The sequence below is a fragment of the Musa acuminata genome, chromosome BXJ3-1 (genome assembly GCF_036884655.1).
Source record: "Musa acuminata AAA Group cultivar baxijiao chromosome BXJ3-1, Cavendish_Baxijiao_AAA, whole genome shotgun sequence".
In the NCBI taxonomy this organism is placed as follows: domain Eukaryota; kingdom Viridiplantae; phylum Streptophyta; class Magnoliopsida; order Zingiberales; family Musaceae; genus Musa; species Musa acuminata.
Genome location: NC_088349.1, coordinates 41,385,157 through 41,405,928, shown reverse-complemented (window position 1 = coordinate 41,405,928; position 20,772 = coordinate 41,385,157). Strand labels below are relative to the sequence as shown.

General features: G+C 33.3%; 1 long non-coding RNA gene across 5 annotated transcripts; it reads right to left on the bottom strand.

Annotated features, from left to right (window-relative positions):
- Nucleotides 1–2,996: 2,996 nt before the first annotated feature.
- On the bottom strand, nt 2,997–9,229 carry LOC135628799 (uncharacterized). Of its 5 annotated transcripts, XR_010492998.1 has the most exons (3): nt 7,521–9,229; nt 6,788–6,862; nt 2,997–4,229 (listed from the first exon to the last, which is right to left on the bottom strand). It is a non-coding gene; the product is annotated as an uncharacterized LOC135628799 (long non-coding RNA). The 5 variants fall into 5 exon arrangements; XR_010492994.1 differs by having other exon boundaries at nt 2,997–6,862; XR_010492995.1 differs by lacking the exon at nt 6,788–6,862.
- Between the last annotated feature and the right edge of the window lie 11,543 nt (nt 9,230–20,772).

The following is a 20,772-nucleotide window of genomic DNA, read 5'->3' as shown; positions in this document are numbered from 1 at the left end:
CCATTGTGACCCCTCCAATGTTTAAGTTAGAGGGATGAGGGAGGAGAGAGTTAATAGTATTCATAAAAGTGTAGTGTTCACCCGCTTGCCCCTGTTTAGCCTAGGCTTAGTTTTTATACCTGGGCATATGACAGCAAGGACAAGGATTGGTGAGGGTGCCCCCACCCTGATTGTTAGGGGACAATAATGGAGGTGGCTTACTGACATGTTATCTTGAGGTCGACATTAACATTAGGTGATCGGGATGATATTTACTATCTAGCCTTTTAGTCGCTTTGAGTTAGATAAGGAGTGATCCCTCCTTTAGTCGTCTGAAAGGGAGGTGTCGGGGAGGCAAACCATGCCATCGATTACTAATGCAGGGGCGTGCCCCTTTCTTCAACTGTGGTGTCAGCCAGGAGTGAGTCTTGCGGGCTTTCTTTGGGAAGTTGAGACAGATAGGGATCACGGGTTGATCCCCTGTCAACAGTTGCAAAGAGTTGATGGGGGCTCCCATACTTTTACTTAGGTGGCCTCCTCAGTTCGGATGGTGGGATGAGTTAGTGGTGCTAGTACTTTCTCTCAAACTTAGTATGCTTATATAATCAATTCAAGTGTATATCACTAGTATCCTCCATATGCTATGGAATTTGAAACTATAAATTTAAATCTTGATAAAATACTAGTATCAATAATCTATTGGTTTGATATGATCATATATTGAGCAGTTCATAGACATGTACCACCTAGTATCATCCAAAAGGATCATATATAAATAATACAGACCAATATTATACCATGTTTGGAACCATGTATTTAGGTAGACATAAGGTCCTACAAAATAATATATGTAAAGATAGGGACTCATATAAAATAATCAAACAAACAATGCTTTAGCTCAAAATTCGTGTCCAGAACTTACCTATCATATTTGGCTCTTTCAGAAAATCTAACTTGTGAACCCACTAGTGTATACTAGAAAGACCAACCTATACAAGATAGTAGAATGAACTAGCGAAAAAAACTAATTAGTCCACTAGTGTATACTAGAAAGACCAACTTATGTAAGATAGTGGAATGAACTAGAGAAAAAACTAATTGGTTCTGAAATCTAAATAAGGCATTTTCACTAGGTGCTCAAACCAAGTAAATCATCTCCAAGGTGTGTAATACCCTACCTTCATAAAAAAAAAAAAAAAAGTCTATCATAGTACTCAACTTAAAGAATTTTCTCCCGAATGGTTTGGAATTTAGGATCACTTGGCTTCCCATAAAGCTGGATGATAGCATTTCTTTTATAACCTTCCATAAACAAATTAAAACAAAGAAGATATATAACAAACAGACCATAAAACCATGAAAAAATAGATTAAAATTTAAAATAATTTATTTCCCATAATAAGATGTCAAAACCAACCATTAAATAGATATGGCAAACATATTAGTTTTGCACCATCAAATTCATTTCTAAGTTTACACAAATATATGCATAAATTTTTCTCCAAGTCATTAAGCACACCTGAAATTTAAAAAAAATTAAATAGCCTAATGGTTTAAAAAAATTTTATCTAACAAATTTCTAACACAAGAAATGTAAATTATATAATTAATTGTTCAACATTATATCTTTGAATATGTGATAACAATAATGCTCTTAAGTAGTTACACTACAATATATATTTAGAAACAAACATCAGGAAATATGTAAAGAAATATATGCAAGTACTTGTCTGTGACATTCCCATCTGCTCCAGGTTCCTTCAAACACTTTCAAATATCAAAGTAATATCTTCAGCAGGAGAATAAAGATATACACTTGCCAGAATATGGAATGAAAGTCTTGTTAAATAACACAATTCCATTGAATTGGTAACTTTGCCCATTTCTCAAAGGATGATATAAGTGGCTACAAGGAAGGATTGTAGTTGAGCTCTTTCTATATACAGGACAAAGGCTAGTAACAACACCAATGCATATGTTTACTATAGCATTGAAGGGTCAGATGATGCTACTACCATCATTCTATCCCATGTCTTTGTAACTAAAATGGAAGCTACTGATTTAGGAAGAGCCCTTACTGACCAAGAGCAAACCAAATTTTGTTTAACCATGTCAGATAGTTCATTCACACCATTGAAGTCAATAATTCTTCCAAGATGATGCAATGCAATAGATGACTATTCTGGTTCTGAATGACCAACATTATGTAGAATAAGCCCACCAATAAAGCCTCATTTCATTATTAGTTTACCGTTAAGTTTATCAATGCTCATTTCACATAATGATGATAACCATTTATCAGTCTACAAATACTATGAAATTTTTGATGCATTACAATAGAAGATCAAGATTATAAAACATAGAGAAGAAACCGTAGGAGAGAGTAATGTTCTCAGGCAACTTAAATAGAAAATCAAGCATAGCAGATGCTACTTGCCAACAAAGAGATATTAAGATATGAGCTATCTCGGGCATTTTATTATCCAATGCTTGCATGTGCTCAACAGTAATCGATTCAAGCACGCAAAAAATAATAGCCTTGGCATTTCTAGCGACATGACATCCCAAAGGAATAGTATTTTTGTAACATGAAGATGATTCCTTATTGTTTCTAGATAATGACCACCAACAAAGGTCCGCAAACTGCATGGAAGAGAGTTTAGTTGCATACCAATAGCTTCCAAAATTATTTCTCCAAACTCACCAAACTGTTTTCTTATGTTTGGGAATAACATATGCATGTGAGGAAAATGTACTTGAAATGATAGTTTAACATCTGACTGATCAGAAGACTCAAATTCTGTGGGAGTGTGTTTTGGTACCTGATGGATATGAATATGCAGATTAAAAATTCTATTACTAAATTATCGGTAAGTGCTAACTCATCCTCAAAAACTGAAAAAACGATGAAATTTGTGAAAGACCAGAGGCAATAAACAAGTGTTCCTTCAAGTATTGCTTTGTATTTCAAGATACTGACATCCATCCTAAAAGTCTAGAAAATGAACATGTGCAACTTGAAAATCTAGATATTTTCTGCATCCATGATAAATGTGGAACTAAAGTTCTGTAGATGAAACCAGCACTTTTGATACCAATGGGATATGTCCGTTCATCATTTCCAGATTAATCCTTCAAGAAGTGCCCAGCACCTTGGCAGCCCATGTAACTTTACCATTTCAAGTTGTATGTTGCCTGCTTTCAGTTGGGTGTACAAAATTGTAAGTTGTCCACTAAGATTTGCAGCTGACTGCAGTATAATGTCATTAACATTCTCTACAGAACAGGATAACTCAGTTGCAGAATGCAGTAGAAAGAGGGGAGACTCTGTAGGAGGATTACAAAGTGGCAAAGCAATGGTTGATTCTGCCTAATCAAAGTTGCCACATCAGATTCAATGTCGACTTGTGATATTTCTAAAGCCTACTGATTATCTTCAAAATAATATGTACAAGGTTTCCAAAGAGCCAAAATTCTCTCAGATTCGAGGTCCAGTTTAGCGGAAGCAGAATTTGTAGAACAGTTATATCTCTTTTACTTTCAAGATAAGCTATTGTCTCCAGATTGACATTACATCTCTTAAGGTCTTCATAAAACACCACTAATCCATTTTTATTCATGAATTTGGATCCAATGATTTTCATCTGATTCATAAGCTCTGAATTGCATCCATATGAAATCGATTATAAAGAATGAGTTGGCATAACATTCTGCAGCCAAGAGTATGGATTCTATTGCAGCTTCATGGCTTTCTGGGGTTGTCATGCTGGGAACACAAATCAGCTGCCAAATGTTCAAATTGGGAAGCCCTATATACCGAATCTTGATAGTTTACAAGTTGTAGATAATCTGCTTGTGAATACAAGTAATCAGCAAAGAAACCAATATTCTGAAAGTTGTTATTTGAAATCTTATTCACCTCTGAAACACCACAACTGAAATTCAATCTGATCCAGTCCCCAGTAAAATAATTTGAAACACTTGTCAGAACAATTTTTGACAGATCTCTAGGAGCAAACTACAGATTAGCATCTTGGAGTACATCTTTTCTTGTGGCAGCTTTAGATGCATCAATCTTTCTCTTTGCTTCATCCGGATTACTGGATGTGCTAGAAGCCCCATGAGAACATATCACAAAGTTAGAAGAAACAGCTAAAGACTCTTGATCAGCCACCTTAGGAAATGAACATTTGCAAAGGTCAATATCTGAAGGAAATGGCATATGTGGCCCCAAAACAAAAAGGAGTACACTGCAATATAGAAAGACAATGAAGACAGTATATTGTCAGCTAAAAACCAAGTAATGTAACAACCAACAAGGTGCATTTGATAAGATTCATTTTGTTGCAGGGAAAAAAAAATAATAATAATTTCTTCTTTTTTGACTCTCACATCTTTTTAAACTGTAGTCTTCACCGATCACTTCATTCTCTCTCTTTGCATCTCCAAAAATAAGCATTATAAAGTATAAACTATAAAGATGTTAAAATTTTTTTAATTTCTCTATGATATTAGCATATGCTGTTACAATAGACCTTGGTGCAATAGATTCACGTCTCCATTCACATTCCACAAAAGGAAGAATGGCAGGCCTTCGTAATGCAGTACATATAACATTGAATGCAATACAACAGTTCTTCTATTTCTCCAAGTGTATATCATTAGCATCTTCAGAAGTTGTATTCTTTGTTCCAGTAATCACAGGATCACGGAAGGGTTCTAGCATCTCTAAAAGAAATAGAAGCCTATGTTTAAATTCCTACAAGGATGGTAAAAGCATCATCTATCTGATTGGAAAGAGTAAGCAAAATTATGCTTGATACTTTAATAGAAGGTCAAACCTTATATTTTGACAGTACATCATCCATATGCTCAGACAAGGCCAGCAAGATATATTTCAAAGCAAGGATTGAAACATCGTACCGTACCGACATTTCGAGGTTGGCTTGATATGGTACGGTACGCCTAATTTAGGTGTAATGGAGTTTAAGATAATACAAATATGAGAAAAAAAGAGTTTGAGATAGTTTAACAGAGTATGAGAATGAAATGGAGTGAAATAGGGGAGAAGAATGGTTTAAAAACATGAGAAGGGTTTGAGATAGTTTAAGCGTTCCTCCTGGTAATGGGTGGTCCGCATACCGGTAACCTATCGGACCGGTACGTACCGCCTGTACCGGGTGGTACCATTCAAAATTGTATACCTTGCTTCAAAGCAGCATAAGCACGACTAGTAGATTCTGGAAACACCCGGTAGGGGCATTATGAACAGAGTCAACCAAACATGAAGCATGAAAATAAGTGCATAATCTATCATATGAAATTTTTTCCTTTTCTTGAATTTTTATTCAGGAGGAAGTGGATAGAATTTGGATAATAACGGGGGCATTGTGATGAAATTCACAGTTTCTTGAGCACACAGATGAAAGATGGATGTCACATACAGGGTTCATGAACTAAAAAGTACTAAATGACAGTAACTAGAACTAAAGGACTTGCATTCACAGGATTAGAAGTGTATATTTTAAGTGTATATTGGTATCTTAGAAACATGTAAAAAATAATCTGTTACCCATTAAGAAATATATAGCTTTCCAAGCCACAACAGTAGTTATATTGGTCCATAAAAGTCCCATAAGAGTTGAGCACAACACTCCAAAGAACTCTGTACAAGGCTACGTCATAGTTGTATCATCAAAACACTGAAACAGTAGGTTCTTTATTGGCTCTCTAGAAAAAAAGGAAAACTCCAATCCAACAGACAAAAGTTTCAGTTTCACAATAACTGCTATGATGATCAGGATCAAATTCAAGAGATCAGGGTTTTATTCAAGTGTACAAATGACTGATATTGTTGGAATCTTCATAATAAGGTAATAGATGGATCACAAAATAACATCTATGATAGGTCATAGAAAGTATTTTTTTAGTTCATCAGGATGGACATGTCAGTACAATACATGCCGATCAGCACGGTTTAAACATATGGCTGGAACAAGCCTTGTGCTTGATTGTGTGTTCAGGGACATCCTTGGTATAAAACAAAACTCCATGCTAGTATTATACTAGCATAACATAGTTCGACAATCATCAACCACTGCCATCTGAACAATCATCAAATGGTGAAACTAATTGTCATCTGAACAATCATCATCAAATATTATACCACAGCAGAACAAATTGCCTCTGAACTTCATAGTCTTTGTTATGCTAGGACTATGATGTTCAAATCAAATAACATTTTTCTCAAAATGAGGAGATTATTTCAAGAGAAAATTAGTGATTGATAATTTGACCATCCACAATAAATCACAATGTATTGACCACAAAAAAGGTCAGATCTGCACCAAGAAATGACCAAGTACTCATCAAACATAAATAGTTTTAATTGCTTATGTTAGATAATTCACCAAACATTGTTTATATATTTTCATGATGAATAGGTTAATTATGATGAATCATGATTTATATACATCTACCTATTCTAACATTAAATAAATACCAAATTTTGTCACATTAAATAGTGAACATTATACATTGATACATATCCATATCCATCATATCAATATCTTACACTTGTATCCATGACTTCATAACCAACCAACCAACCAAACGAGCATTCATTATAATAAAGAATTAAGCCTTCATAACAGTAATAAAAACAAGAAGAATGATGAAATTACTTGAATAACACCAAGAGGTCCTCCAGAAGTTCAATTGCAAGATCAACATGAAAAAGGGTCAATGCAGTTACAAAAATACAAGTTGTTGACTTAATATGTAGACTTATTATGGAAAAAGATGAAACCTTTGCAGTAATTGTATATATCCATGGTGATAATGGTCCAAAGCATAAATCAATCAATACACATGCTGCTTTTGCCTGAAGATTGAAAAATAAATGCTTACTTAGAAAGCCAAAAAGTAAGTTGTCTATTCATAATTAAACTTGGTATGAAACCAACAAACACGAGATGATAAGAATGAAGACAGATAGCCCGCACAAGCATTAAGAAGATGACGATGACATTATTATTATCTGCAACAACAAATTAATATGAATTGTTGAGACTTTTGATAAGAATACAAATGCATGTAACGTATATCACCCAGATGCATCACTGCTGAACCTGAGAGAGAGCATGCTGGACAAAAGGATGTTTCCACAAAGAAAAACTATCATCAACTTGATTTAGGAGGCTAATTGGAGGAAGACGTGCCATCAAATGAAAGGAAATCAGAATCCATCCAAATTAATTAATATATAAACTAGTAAAAGGTGTTAAAAGTTTTAACTTAAAACAGAGACCTTTCACCTGGAAGCAGTGCTTGTATAAGTGGTAATAGGGACCAAAATTTTAAATTACTGTTAGCCAATTTGCAGAACAGGAGAGGCTATCTATTCATTATAAAAGAATGTAAACACTCGACAAATTAGTTACAGAAGCAGACTCCTGGTGGCTAAAAGTTATTCCAATAGGAAAAAAACAGGATACTTAGTTTAAAAAACATTATAGGGTAGGTGATCATTTAGAACATACTTGTGAAGCACATCCAAATAAGACATGAGGACTGCCTTCTTCCGCTGCAGATATATCCAAGACATTCAAATAAGAAGCATCCCAATAATCTTCAGTTCATTTGAATTCTTCCCCAAACAAGCTCAAGTAATCAGTAGGTTGCATGTGCCTGGTTACTTCAGTTTTAACAATTTCATCAAATATTGAAGACAGACCCAACTATTCAAGTACAAAATTGCCAAATCAGGTTGTAAATTGATTTGATAAGAAACCATATCCATTCACATAATATGCATGAAAAAATAATTTAATTAACATTAGTTTCTTCATAAACTTATTGTGGAATCCTCTAAACTAAGAAAGAACACTTTTAAACACGTGGAAAGCCAAAAAGCAAAAGAATTTCTATTAAGTAATATGGAACACATCATCTATAATTATTTCAATGTTTGACACAAAATATTATAGAACAAAATGCAAAGAAGAAACAGAAGAACATCTGTAACTAACAATGTGGAGACTTGTTCATTTAAATGGCAGTCCAAATCCTTTGAGAAGATGGACCTGCATAGCCATCGTGTCTCTCACAATTCAATTGGAGATTCATATATGTCATTACAGCTGCCAATAAAAAGTTAAAAAAAAAATTAACCATCAAGTTTTAGTTCACAAAGTCAAATAGAGTGGAGTAGTTTACCTCATCATGTTCTAAGGATTGTCAATCTTAATCCAACCAATTTAGAATGATACCAACCGGTACGGGCGATACGTACCGGTCCGACGACATACCGGTTTGCGGACCACCCGCTACCGGACAGAACATGCTAGAGTGCTACAATGCTACAGTAAGAGGAAGAAATATTTAAAACTGCTCGGTAACAGTGATACAGTGCTCCAATGGTCAAATTGACCATTGGAACCCTTTCTTATGATATTTAAAAACCCTTCTTCTCCTTTATTTCACTCCATTACATTCTCATACTCTCTTAAACTATCTCAAACTCTTTTTTTCTCACATTTGTTCTCTCCTAAACTCTACAAAACAACGATTTGTAAATTGAATCGAGGCTAATTTAGGAAGATTAAGAGGAAGAACTTTCTAATCAAGAGTTATGTTTACATAAGGATAATCCGTACTAAACTGAAATATGAACCTTGCATAAGATATTCTTCAAAGCCTGAAAAAGATATATGATACTATTCTTACCTAATTTACATTGATTTTATTAAACTTATGCTATTACTATATTTATTTCTAACATAAAAATCCTATCCTAACTTTTATTTTATTTTTAGGTATTTTCGGAGGGTCTTACACCTAAATTAGGTGTACCGCTCGGTACACCCTGACGTACCGCTCGGTATACGGTACTATACCATACCGAGCCAACCTCGAAATACTAATACGGTACGGTATTGCATACCTTGATCCAACCTATAAAATTTCACCATTAAGAGCCTTATCCACATGTTGTGGTTTCCCGTCCTAACAATTATCATCCATAGAAAGCATACTTGTTGGTTTCTTATATGAGTAACTTACATTATGGACAATGCTAGTTCATGATATATAAGTTACACAGTCCCGATATTTGCATGTTAGTCAATAAAAGAAGTCACTTAAATCAAGGATTGAAATTTTGTACTATACCAAAATTTCAAGACTTATTTGATACGGTATGATACTATATACCGAGTGGTATATTTTGGTATACCGCTGTGTGTGTGTGTGTATATGTATGTATATATATATATGTATATATATATATATATATATATATATATATATATATATATATATATATATAGGTAAGCTGCACAGTTTACCTCTATGCGGGGTGACGTGCAGATAAAAAAAAAATTACGACATCTAAAAAACAAAAATATTGCGATGATGCCCGAGGCAACATTGCCCAATAAGAGAAGAAAAAAAAAAATCTTCAATTCTCTCCGCCCCACAAGCCGATGCCTCTTCTCCCGTGCACAGATGAGAAGTCGTCGACAGACGAGGAGGAGAGAGGTGACATCCAGGTTTTACCTTTTTTTCCTATTTCTTTCTTCGTCTTCTCCCTCTTCTTTCTTCTCCCTCGATCACCGTCGATAATAACACCTCAATCGATAACGATAATGCCTTAATTGATGGTACCGCTCGGTAGCGGGCTGTCCGTGTACTGGTCTATTGACGGACCGGTATGTACCGCCCGGTACGAGCAGTATCATTCGGTATTGTAGACCTTGATTTAAAGAACTAATGGGCACTTTAAATGTTAGAACTAGGAACAGAAAACTCTATTTCTCATAATAACTGGAGAGGTCAATATATGTTGCATCAATTTATTGTGACGGACTAGTCTTACCATGAAACAGTTAGGATCATGCTTATGAGTACTAACATGTTTTCAACACTGGCTTTTTATGGCCTTAAGCAACCCTCCACCTTTTTCATTCGGGCTTGGGACCGACATTGGCGGTGTTAGAAACATTGGTACTCATAACAAGAAATCAAGTAAAGAAACTAATTTTCTTTGAGAAAGATCAAAATTGAAACACCTAGCAGGAATTTAAAAGTGACAATTGTAGATCCGAAAAATAAGTATACTTCGGTCTAATTAGACAACAAAGAGGCCTTTGAATCATGGCACTACTCGCTTTTTTAAACCTAACAATGAGAAACATTTTTTGCCAACATATAAAAACATAAGAAAGTTTGTTTTCTCTATGGCTGTGATTTTGGTGAAGGGGGAAATTAAGCATAGCCATCTCTGAACATATCACTAACCTATGATACAATGACTTCCAATGCAGAAAATCTTGGAGAAAATGAAGTTCTCGATTGAGGCATTCACATCAACATAATAACTCTACTAGATTGAACATGTTTCATCTTGTTAACAACTAAGCAAAAATTTATTTACGCCTAACACATACTTATATAAGATAAATTTGTCCATTTAAATTTGTTCCTCCTAACCTTGCCTCCTGGCTAACGTTCAAGGTGAGAACATTTTTAATTAACCTAGTCTATTGGTACTCCATTTGTGCTAAGGAAACCCAACTATATAAATATTTATCCTATTCGTTTCATGAAAGATGCAATCTTTACGTAACTTTTATTCAATTTTCAGATCCATATATCAACTGGGTAGCTTGTCCTAATATCTTAATGAGGGAATGCCTTGGAAGATGAAGAGATAGCTCCATTAACAAGTGTACTAAAATAAAAAAAATCAGAAATTAAGAAAATATGGGAAGACTCTTTCAGATAATAATTTATATAAAAGAACACAATTAAATTGATTACACTATCATGGACTTGAGTTAAAGAGACATTGTAATACAAAAAAAATGTTCAAATTTTGTCACACCATCGAGGAATTAAGTTATATCATTTTTCTTGTTGTGATCAATTGCAACTTTTATTTCGGCATATCCTAAGAGTTTTGCAAGAATATATAGAATTTTTGAAACTTGAATCATATAATGTAAACTATCCGTCCAACCCATTATTTGCTTACTTTTGTCTAGATTAGATGACATAAACTAATTAGACATCTTGTTTCTGTAGGATTTCATTCCAATACATACATTTTTAGTTTAGCAACTTAAGATCCAATATACAAAAACCAAAAACTTATAATGAATAACAAATATATATTCAGGATAAGGATTATAATGAATAATAAATGTATGTTCAGGACAAGGATTGAAATTTCATACAATATCGGAGTTTTGAGATTCGCTCGGTATGATATGGTACTTACTGTATACCGAGAGGTACATTCGATATATATATATATATAACATAAAAAGGGGCGATTGCCTCGTCACCCTTTTTGGTACGTGGGGAGGGTTTTTTCTCCCACACGAGCAAAAAAACAAGCGACGTCACTTTGTTTTACTTATAAATTAACATATGACTTCTAAATTTTTTGCAAAATCAGTTAACTTAGTATACCAATAAAATGCATTGAAGTAATTCTTGAAATAATTGAACTCTTCAAAACGATTTGCAATATTTCATTAACAAATTCAGAAGGCTTAACAGAGAGAGAGAGATGGGGGACCAATTCACTAATTCAAATGAAGGTAAAGTGTGTGTTTAAGCTAAGCTTCTGGTTCGAATGATACATTGCCCCAAGATATAAACGTTCAGAATCTTACGAGTTCTTCCTGCATTCTTTCATTTTGTTAGTTCATTTTTAACAAACAATATCTAGCATATCAGCTTGGATATATAAATTTGTCCACTTTTGGGAAAAAAAAAGTACACTTGTTGTTCATTCATATACAAATTCTCTCAAATTTTTATCCAAAGTGGGAGGCTTCAAGTCAAACACTAACAAGCACCTAGTAGATGGATCTTTTCTGGATGGCTCCACGTCAAGCACGAAATATTCAAACCATTTGAAACACGAGGGTAACAAAAAAAATCTGACCAGTATGAATAACTATTATTCTGGATAACAAGAGTGAGCTAAGCATATGTGCATTAATAAAAAAAATACTAGATGATCTCATTGGTAATTGATAAGACATTCATTCTCTTGTTCTTCGATGCGTAATTTCACAACATAAAATAGATTTCTAGTTTTACAATTCAAACACCAACAACCACTAATCAAGAGAAAAAGAAGGTTGTATATGCACCATCCCCTTCTTGCAAAGGGTACACGCACCGTTGGCCACGAGCTTCTTGTTTGTCTTGATCAGGCTATGGAGTTTCCTGAGGATCATCAATGTCCACCGCATTAGCCTTGTCCATAAGGCCAATGATAGTTTACAAGATGTACATGACGATGGCAAGAGGCACAGAGGTAGAGGTGTTGGAAGGGATGGTAACTTTGGTGATGGAGACTTCAAATGCTTACCCAATATTCATTTTGTTTCTCCATTACATCCAACAAGATCATCAATATATTATTAAAAAAATGATGACTTAAATAATTCAATCGGAATTATTATGTCAAATTCAAACTTGGTACCACATGTGATATTACTGGAATCGCAATAAATAATCACAACCGCTCCTGCTACCTTAATCTCAGTAAACAAATAGGGAAGTTGGAAACATGAAATACCAACTCAAAGGTCGGTGTTATACTTACAAAAGAAAAATTTCAGATATAGTGCTTGGATGCTGAAACTTGTGGTAAATGACCACAACAGTAGAATTGAAAAAATACTGAAATAGTAGCCATGTTATTAATTGGTGAACATTTATATGAAACATAACAAGCTTGTCTATCAAGCTCATGAACATTGCTACTACTCTTCTACAGCTACAACTGATTCAGCAAGATAAATCCCAAAGACTGAAACAATCACAAATCAGAACCTTCAGATTCAATGAAGATCCTGTTAATCGGAAGGACCCGAACTACTCCACTATCACCATAATGAAGCATTTGTGAACTATTGATCTAGTAAGCTAACTTCCAAAATTTAGAACCTGCATTATATCCCATTTGGCACCATTTTTCCAGCCCTATCTTAGGATCAGAAGTGTATCTATGTTGCAGAAGACCTAGTCTATTCATGGAAAGACATGTAAATTTGATATTTTTATTCATTTCACAGGGAAAAACATAATAAACAGAATTACAATGCCTCACCTTTATCAAGCTCATAGATTTATTTGTTTGGTATCTCTTTACTATTATGAAATATACTGTGGTTTACAATTCTCTTAGGTTGAAATAACTGCTTTCTACAGAAATTATGACGCATCTTACTAAAATCAGAAATGCATTGAAGTAATTCTTGGAATAATTGAACTCTTCAAACAAGTTTGCAATATTTCATTAAAAATTTCAGAAGGCTTAACAAAAAGAGAGAGGGGGGACCAATTCACTAATTCAAATGAAGGTAAAGTATGTGTTTAAGCTGAGCTTCTGGTTTGAATGATACATTGCCCAAAGATGTAAACATTCAGAGTCTTGCGAGTTCTTTCTGCATTCTTTCATTTTGTTAGTTCATTTTTTACAAACAATGTTTAGCATATCATCTTGCATGTTTAAATTTGTCCACTTTTGGGAAAAAAAAGTACACTGTTTGTTCATTCATGTAACCCAAAATAACTAAAATTGAAAAGCCCTTGCTTTTAACTAAAAGTCTTAGTCACTAAAATTGGTTGCCATGTTGACAAACTACGTAGTTGTCTTGTAGTAAAATTCCACATGTTACCATAAATAAAGTTAATACCCATAAAAATGAATTAGAACTACTCTTGTAAACAAATTGAAATAAACAAAAAACACAACAAAAAATAATATTTTCAATCTCAGTCCGTTATCGGTTTCAATAATATATCAGAGTCGTATGGTACTGGTATATAAGATAGTATACCAACATGTTCCGCCTGGTATACAAACAAGTTGTTAGTCATTTTTTATCATTAACAAATTTGAATGAAAGAGAAAGAGATACTATAATCCAGAGTCCAAACAATAGATTATAGACATCATCAAGGTATTTATTTAGAATGTGATATTTTAGACTAAAAAAAAAACTTGGTAGATCTTTTCAAATTTCAACTATGCTTCTCTTCCGCTAAAATTTGAGCTCTAATACTGCTTTATATTTATAAAATGACCTTTTCAAGTATGCATCTCCCTTCCTCTAAAATGTAATTTCTAACAATGCCTTATATTTATTAAATGATAACTGTATTTTTTATAATTAATTCTTAATGAAGACATACAAAATGGCAACAATTAACATATTTTAGCCAATTAACAAGTATTCCTAATCACCATATTCTACCTTTTGTAAACTTTATTTCAATTACATCTATTTTTTAAAAAATCAAAATGTTCATTCCTTAAAAGCTAAGTAATGCATTACATCAAAACTAAGGAGGCATGTTAAGAGTATTTTTTCTTTGTTGACTGTATCTTTTAAATTATAAAATATGTTATCATTGATGCAATAGGTGTTTGAGGGCAAGGAAATTAGCAGAGATCCTTGATCGAGTGAACTATGTTTGTTTGAGTTAATGAAGTTCAGGTAGAGGCCCAATAGGCACTCGTCATGTCTCTTATTAGATAACTATGTTTTGGATCGAATAGGTGTAGTCTATAGGAATGCCCTTGAAGATTTTGATTCTGTGATAAACTATTATGGATTTTTAAGATTTGAGAAAAATATATTCTTAGACTAAGACAACTTTTGTGAAATTTTTAATTTTCATAAATTTGTAAACATTTCTCTAACATCTTTATCAACATAAGTAGATTTTTAATTTTTCATGTTTTTATTGTGTTAAATCTTATTTAAACATTTTTCAGACTGCTTTCAATTAAATCATATTTTCCTAATTATTTTAAATATTTTATATGTTTTGTTTGTGTTATATGTCTTTGTCAACTTCTTCTTAATTGTTATCAATATTTCTTTCTAAAATTATCTATTATTTTTTCTCATGACAAAGGAAATTTAGTTATACTCCCAATTTGGTGGCAAATTTCATTAAACAGAACAAAATAATTTGGAATTTTACCAAAAACAACTGTATTATGTTTAAAAGTCATAAAAAATAATTTATGTACTCCAAATTATTTTCCTCAAAATTTTTTTCATGTTTGGATTTTAGATAGCCATAATTAAAGTAACCAAGGTATATTGACAATAAGGATTGATGTTATTGATGTTCTGCCTGACTTGGTATGATATATTGACAACAAGGATTGACGTTCTAACAGAGTCAATTTGACAACATCAATCCGATCATTTGCTAGCATTAATTAATATATTGTACATTCCTAAAGATTTCAACTAACAATTTTTGTATTTTTGTGTTATATCACATCATATTGCGTTAGAATTGGTACCAATATTCAATTCATTCATCGAAGTTGGAAAGTACATGAAAAGCAAAAACAACTACATACAAACATAGCATACAAATCCAAGAGGGACAAGCATACGGGTCAACGATTAAGTTTTAATACCATATTACATGAAAAAATAAAAGAAGAAAAACAACATAAAGAATTACAGGGCATGACAATTTGCTTTATAAACAATAGAAGATGTTCATCAAAACTAAGTAGCTAGCTTCCTATTTAGTGATAAAAAAGAATATGATATGAGCCAAAGGTGTCATGATTCAGTTATGCATCTACTTTTATACCCAAATCTAGTGATTCTACAAAGCCTAACCTATGGAGACTAAAAATAAAAGTTTCAAATTACCATATCAAAACGTAACTGATTGAGTGTACCTTCAAAATGTATGGATAAGTACATGTGTTTTAACCTGATTAAGAAGCATCTTTTATTGAGATATCAGTTGAATGCTGCACAAATATGTTCCAATTAACAACTAGCTTTGTATGATACCTTTATAATTTGCTTTGCTAGTCATTTCAATTTGAGTGAGATTTTATTTACACTTAATATTTCACATTGTACATTTACCATCATAGAATTACAAATTAATTATTTTAGAAGTAATAACATGATAAGCAAAAAGGACCATAAAAATTACAAAAGGATGTTCTTTGAGTATCGAGTTGAGTAAAGTCAATTTAGCTAAAGCATAGCAAACAATATAAAATGCCACATTATAAAACCTTATTAACTATAGTAATGATTGCATCATAAATGCATAAGAACTTCTAGCTAACAACACATCATAAAAATTTATAGATCCAATGTTAAGGGCACAAAATTGCAGACGTGACTTCAGCAACATTTCAAGAGCCCATGTAATTCTCTCAATTTGGATAAGTGAACATAAACAAAAACTTCGGATCAGTGAGCATAACTAAAATCTTGATCACAAGCACTACAAAATGCTATTGGAAGTTGAATCTAGACAACATAAGAGCTAATAATCAAAGAAAAGACATTCTACCAAGTGACACTATCCCATAATTCCATATCCACATATTGCAATCGCCATCATCTGAGAAATGACCAAACTGAAACCATCAACAATTGAGTCCCAAATCCAAGACATTCAAATAAGAAGCATCCCAATAATCTTCAGTTCATTTGAATTCTTCCCCAAACAAGCTCAAGTAATCAGTAGGTTGCATGTGCCTGGTTACTTCAGTTTTAACAATTTCATCAAATATTGAAGACAGACCCAACTATTCAAGTACAAAATTGCCAAATCAGGTTGTAAATTGATTTGATAAGAAACCATATCCATTCACATAATATGCATGAAAAAATAATTTAATTAACATTAGTTTCTTCATAAACTTATTGTGGAATCCTCTAAACTAAGAAAGAACACTTTTAAACACGTGGAAAGCCAAAAAGCAAAAGAATTTCTATTAAGTAATATGGAACACATCATCTATAATTATTTCAATGTTTGACACAAAATATTACAGAACAAAATGCAAAGAAGAAACAGAAGAACATCTGTAACTAACAATGTGGAGACTTGTTCATTTAAATGGCAGTCCAAATCCTTTGAGAAGATGGACCTGCATAGCCATCGTGTCTCTCACAATTCAATTGGAGATTCATATATGTCATTACAGCTGCCAATAAAAAGTTCAAAAAAAAATTAACCATCAAGTTTTAGTTCACAAAGTCAAATAGAGTGGAGTAGTTTACCTCATCATGTTCCAAGGATTGTCAATCTTGATCCAACCAATTTAGAATGATACCAACCGGTACGGGCGATACGTACCGGTCCGACGACATACCGGTTTGCGGACCACCCGCTACCGGACAGAACATGCTAGAGTGCTACAATGCTACAGTAAGAGGAAGAAATATTTAAAACTGCTCGGTAACAGTGATACAGTGCTCCAATGGTCAAATTGACCATTGGAACCCTTTCTTATGGTATTTAAAAACCCTTCTTCTCCTTTATTTCACTCCATTACATTCTCATACTCTCTTAAACTATCTCAAACTCTTTTTTTCTCACATTTGTTCTCTCCTAAACTCTTCAAAACAACGATTTATAAATTGAATCGAGGCTAATTTAGGAAGATTAAGAGGAAGAACTTTCTAATCAAGAGGTATATTTACATAAGGATAATCCGTACTAAACTGAAATATGAACCTTGCATAAGATATTCTTCAAAGCCTGAAAAAGATATATGATACTATTCTTACCTAATTTACATTGATTTTACTAAACTTATGCTATTACTATATTTATTTCTAACATAAAAATCCTATCCTAACTTTTTTTTTATTTTTAGGTATTTTCGGAGGGTTTTACACCTAAATTAGGTGTACCGCTCGGTACACCCTGACGTACCGCTCAGTATACGGTACTGTACCATACCGAGCCAACCTCGAAATACTAATACGGTACGGTATTGCATACCTTGATCCAACCTATAAAATTTCACCATTAAGAGCCTTATCCACATGCTGTGGTTTCCCGTCCTAACAATTATCATCCATAGAAAGCATACTTGTTGGTTTCTTATATGAGTAACTTACATTATGGACAATGCTAGTTCATGATATATAAGTTACACATTCCCAATATTTGCATGTTAGTCCATAAAAGAAGTCACTTAAATCAAGGATTGAAATTTTGTACTATACCAAAATTTCAAGACTTATTCGATACGGTATGATACTATATACCGAGTGGTATATTTTGGTATACCGTTGTGTGTGTGTGTGTGTATATATGTATGTATATATATATATGTATATATATATATATATATACATATATATATAGGTAAGCTGCACAGTTTACCTCTATGCGGGGTGATGTGCAGATAAAAAAAAAATTACGACATCTAAAAAACAAAAATATTGCGATAATGCCCGAGGCAACATTGCCCAATAAGAGAAGAAAAAAAAAAATCTTCGCTTCTCTCCGCCCCACAAGCCGATGCCTCTTCTCCCGTGCACAGATGAGAAGTCGTCGACAGACGAGGAGGAGAGAGGTGACATCCAGGTTTTACCTTTTTTTCCTATTTCTTTCTTCGTCTTCTCCCTCTTCTTTCTTCTCCCTCGATCACCGTCGATAATAACACCTCAATCGATAACGATAATGCCTTAATTGATGGTACCGCTCGGTAGCGGGCTATCCGTGTACTGGTCTATTGACGGACCGGTATGTACCGCCCGGTACGAGCAGTATCATTCGGTATTGCAGACCTTGATTTAAAGAACTAATGGGCACTTTAAATGTTAGAACTAGGAACAGAAAACTCTATTTCTCATAATAACTGGAGAGGTCAATATATGTTGCATCAATTTATTGTGACGGACTAGTCTTACCATGAAACAGTTAGGATCATGCTTATGAGTACTAACATGTTTTCAACACTGGCTTTTTATGGCCTTAAGCAACCCTCCACCTTTTTCATTCGGGCTTGGGACCGACATTGGCGGTGTTAGAAACATTGGTACTCATAACAAGAAATCAAGTAAAGAAACTAATTTTCTTTGAGAAAGATCAAAATTGAAACACCTAGCAGGAATTTAAAAGTGACAATTGTAGATCCGAAAAATAAGTATACTTCGGTCTAATTAGACAACAAAGAGGCCTTTGAATCATGGCACTACTCGCTTTTTTAAACCTAACAATGAGAAACATTTTTTGCCAACACATAAAAACATAAGAAAGTTTGTTTTCTCTATGGCTGTGATTTTGGTGAAGGAGGAAATTAAGCATAGCCATCTCTGAACATATCACTAACCTATGATACAATGACTTCCAATGCAGAAAATCCTGGAGAAAATGAAGTTCTCGATTGAGGCATTCACATCAACATAATAACTCTACTAGATTGAACATGTTTCATCTTGTTAACAACTAAGCAAAAATTTATTTACGCCTAACACATACTTATATAAGATAAATTTGTCCATTTAAATTTGTTCTTCTTAACCTTGCCTCCTGCCTAACGTTCAAGGTGAGAACATTTTTAATTAACCTAGTCTATTGGTACTCCATTTGTGCTAAGGAAACCCAACTATATAAATATTTATCCTATTCGTTTCATGAAAGATGCAATCTTTACGCAACTTTTATTCAATTTTCAGATCCATATATCAACTGGGTAGCTTGTCCTAATATCTTAATGAGGGAATGCCTTGGAAGATGAAGAGATAGCTCCATTAACAAGTGTACTAAAATAAAAAAAATCAGAAATTAAGAAAATATGGGAAGACTCTTTCTGATAATAATTTATAAAAAAGAACACAATTAAATTGATTACACTATCATGGACTTGAGTTAAAGAGACATTGTAATACAAAAAAAATGTTCAAATTTTGTCACACCATCGAGGAATTAAGTTATATCATTTTTCTTGTTGTGATCAATTGCAACTTTTATTTCGGCATATCCTAAGAGTTTTGCAAGAATATATAGAATTTTTGAAACTTGAATCATATAATGTAAACTATCCGTCCAACCCATTATTTGCTTACTTTTGTCTAGATTAGTTGACATAAACTAATTAGACATCTTGTTTCTGTAGGATTTCATTCCAATACATACATTTTTAGTTTAGCAACTTAAGATCCAATATACAAAAACCAAAAACTTATAATGAATAACAAATATATGTTCAGGACAAGGATTATAATGAATAATAAATGTATGTTCAGGACAAGGATTGAAATTTCATACAATATCGGAGTTTTGAGATTCGCTCGGTATGATATGGTACTTACTGTATACCGAGAGGTACATTCGATATATATATATATAACATAAAAAGGGGCGATTGCCTCGTCACCCTTTTTGGTACGTGGGGAGGGTTTCTTCTCCCACGCGAGCAAAAAAACAAGCGACGTCACTTTGTTTTACTTATAAATTAACATATGACTTCTAAATTTTTTGCAAAATCAGTTAACTTAGTATACCAATAAAATGCATTGAAGTAATTCTTGAAATAATTGAACTCTTCAAAACGATTTGCAATATTTCATTAACAAATTCAGAAGGCTTAACAGAGAGAGAGAGATGGGGGACCAATTCACTAATTCAAATGAAGGTAAAGTGTGTGTTTAAGCTAAGCTTCTGGTTCGAATGATACATTGCCCCAAGATATAAACGTTCAGAATCTTACGAGTTCTTCCTGCATTCTTTCATTTTGTTAGTTCATTTTTGACAAACAATATCTAGCATATCAGCTTGGATATATAAATTTGTCCACTTTTGGGAAAAAAAAAGTACACTTGTTGTTCATTCATATACAAATTCTCTCAAATTTTATTCCAAAGTGGGAGGCTTCAAGTCAAACACTAACAAGCACCTAGTAGATGGATCTTTTCTGGATGGCTCCACGTCAAGCTAACTTCCAAACTTTAGAACTGCATTATA